Raw genomic sequence first — 3458 nt, 5'->3', positions numbered from 1 at the left:
TGACACATTATCCCATTGTTCATCCATTGGCGTATGAAGATATTCTCAAAAATATTTAACGTTAAAAGACGTCTGACGTTTCGATAACAACGCTCCGTTCTTTTCTACCTCTTGTATCAAAGCAATAAAAAATGTCGCTCGTCCCAAGCAAATTATAGACAGATTACGTAGAAACATCACTGGAGTTGTTCAAATCATAATGATTTCAATAAGCAATACAATCAAAATGAAACAGACAGACCAACGACACATTTGCTGTTTGGCACATGGACAACTACCCATCAACGTCTTGGTAAAATGACACCAACACCGTTGCACGTCATACCGGTATATTTTGTTCTAATGTGACCTTTTGAGTTATCTTTAAATGAGAGGGGATGCACGACTTTTGAGCTTATCTAGTAGTCTTATACGTGTAGGGTTGGCCGAGCGTAAGCCTTTTTTTCGTCCCATTCTAAAGTAAACTTCTAGTACTCATTGGTACATGTACATTGTTAGTATATGTATATACTTGATGAAGTGGTTTAACAGAATACACGTCCCAATGAATATGGAATATACGTGAACATTCTCACGTTATTGCTTAAGGTTATTTGGGAGAAAATAGATGGCGTACGTCCACCCGTATGATGTATGACAGCTATTGACTCTCACAGCCAGCGGTCTGGACGCCAGATTAAGCACAATATTATAGCTCTGTCATTCTTCGTAACCAGAAGTTACAATTATCTCCAAAGAAGATGGGAATGCCTTGTCCCCTTAAAAGCTGTAATCGATTTTCTAACATGATCGGATCATGAGCGGAGGAAATTCTGATGATAATATTTATCATTTTTGTGTGCATCAAGGTTAACGTCAATAAGCCATAATTTAACGTTTGATTGATCGATATTTGAAAATTAAAAAAGAGAGATTTAAAATACTAGTAAAAAGTTTAAACTTTTCTATACCATGTATTTCATTGTTTTCGTGGTACATGTAGTTGCTCTCTCTCTCTCTCTCTCTCTCTCTCTCTCTCTCTCTCTCTCCACACGTGTATTTTCTATCTATTTGTACAAATAGTCTCTGTAATACTAAATGTATATAGCCTACCTGCATGAAGTCATACATCATTTGCTGTTAAAGTTCTAGAATACATGTAACTGTACTGAGGATTTCAAGCTAGACCACGTCAGTTTTTTGAAAATCAGAAATACGAAAGGAAAGGCAACTCCCATTAACTCTAGATAAACTAATGTACCATTATATATACCTTTTACCTGATGTATTTCACCTTACAGCAAATGCAACCCCTGAAAGTATTAATATCTTACTTAATATAAATAAGCATTGTATATTTTTTTCATATCATATATTCTGAAAATAAAGTACATACATGTAGATAGCCTTGATTTTGTTTTGAAATAATACTGCCCTTCCAAAAGTATTGAAAAAATAATGGAGAAAAATATCTCCACCAGATTACACGGCATCAGCATTGTTTACAAAACTAGAAAGGAATGTTGTGCGATTAGTAATAAAAGATTTAACAAAGTTAATACTGTTAAAACGGGATCTGACTCGATTCCTGAGAACAAATGCTAGCCTATTGGATTTTATTTACCAGGAACTCGGACAATGCTGATTTGGTGCACTATTATAATATATTCATGGACATGGAAGGCTTTAAAGGAAAAAGCTAGGGCGTTCAAATATTTAAAGTACAGTGATCTTGTTTGAGGTTTTACTTTAATTTATTCAACCAGACGGATTACCGACTAGACTTCCCTTTCTTCGTTTACCTACGGTCGGCCTGCAGAAATCGTGCATACGACATCTCTTTAATTAATTCCATTGCTCTCATGTATTTATGCATTTTAATAGCTCTATGGCTTCTTTTGTGCTACACGTTTTTCGTTTTTGCTGTTTGTATTAAAATGTTTTTTATACTTTTTTCGAGGTTCAGGTGGTTGAGTCTATTTTTCGGCTGGGATGAAGTTTTGTTGAACGCCTAGTCTTTGTGTTTCAGTCTGAAATCCATGCCAACTGAATTTTTTTTTTAAATTGTTTTGATCACGACTAGGTTATTTATACGAGTAGATATGACAATGAATGATATTTCATATCATTTCGTTGTTTTATTCTTACAAGCATAAACGAGCTCCTAAATTCCAGTTTATATTTCAGTTTTGGGGAAATCTGTGTTTTATATATTCCTTTCTTGTCAATGTATCAGTGGGAGGAATGTTTCCAAATCAATAAAGATGTTATTTGGCAATGAATAACTAGGGTAATGTATATAAAACTATATGCGAGCGTCAGGTAAACGTCTTTATGTTATGGAAAAAATTGTGTTTGTAAATTAGAACATGATATGGTTTCTTGCTGAAAGAAAAAGAAAAGTGGTAGCTTAGTTTTATCGGTTCGAACCGATAGAAACACAATTCATCATTCTTCATATTACATTAAAGATTTAGCAGAATAGTGATTTTATTTACCAATTGGATATTGGCGCTTATTGTTTTTGTACAGTGGGTTTTTTTGACATCTCTATAACAGGCCTAGGGTCAAGAGAACAATTCGACATTTTCACATGCTGAAAAATTGGATGATTAACCGAAACAGAGAAGAAATTTGTTACTGAAACTAGATTATAGATTTTATAAGTGTTATAAAATTGTTCTGTACCTACGTATTTCATTGTGATCCCACAGTTTTGTGTTCTTTAGTAATTAAACTTTAATAAAAGAAATAACGAAATCAATATATACGTGTATTATCAAAAGAATAAAAACATTGGTCATTTCTGTGAAGGTATCTCCATACTATGGAGTCCAAAGCAATGTACGCTTTAGCATTTAATATCTGATCTCGCTTCATCTTACTAGGAGTGTTATAGACTATCTATATTTCAAACCATGTTGGCAAAAACTGTTTTGAAGAACTTTTTGTTTATCAGAACAAAAAAGTTTAGTGCATTTTTTTTAAAATGACTTCGAAGATAACATATTGGTCTATCGCTTTTGTATTACCCTAAGCTCTGAGAAAAACGACATATTTCAAAAAATATTCTAAAGACCCTTCACTGCAGTTTGAAAAGCAATTTAAAACATATATTTTCCCCTCTATGCACAAACTTGAGTCTTGTTGAGGAATCAATATTTGATTGAATAGGACGACATTAGTTCTTTGCAGGAGTTCAATGGTGGGCGCAGTTTATTTAGCACGTATTATAAAGACCCTGGATTTAAACTTCCTGGTTCTATCCAAAGAATGTGTTTAACCAGACGTAACTTTCACGAGAAAAACAGATCTTTAACTTTATAAAAAAATATGTTGTTTTAAATCGCTTGTAAAAGAAAATGTTTTCTGATATTTTTGTTTGATACTTATTAGTGTACATTGATTGTCAAACACTGTGATTTTCTGTTTTAAAAAAAAATTGAAAAAAAAACCTTACAGTTGATTTACTTTTGCCG

The sequence above is a fragment of the Crassostrea angulata genome, chromosome 3 (assembly GCF_025612915.1).
Source record: "Crassostrea angulata isolate pt1a10 chromosome 3, ASM2561291v2, whole genome shotgun sequence".
Lineage (NCBI taxonomy): Eukaryota > Metazoa > Mollusca > Bivalvia > Ostreida > Ostreidae > Magallana > Magallana angulata.
The sequence above is the reverse complement of the archived record's forward strand: the minus strand, read 5'-3'. Positions refer to the sequence as shown.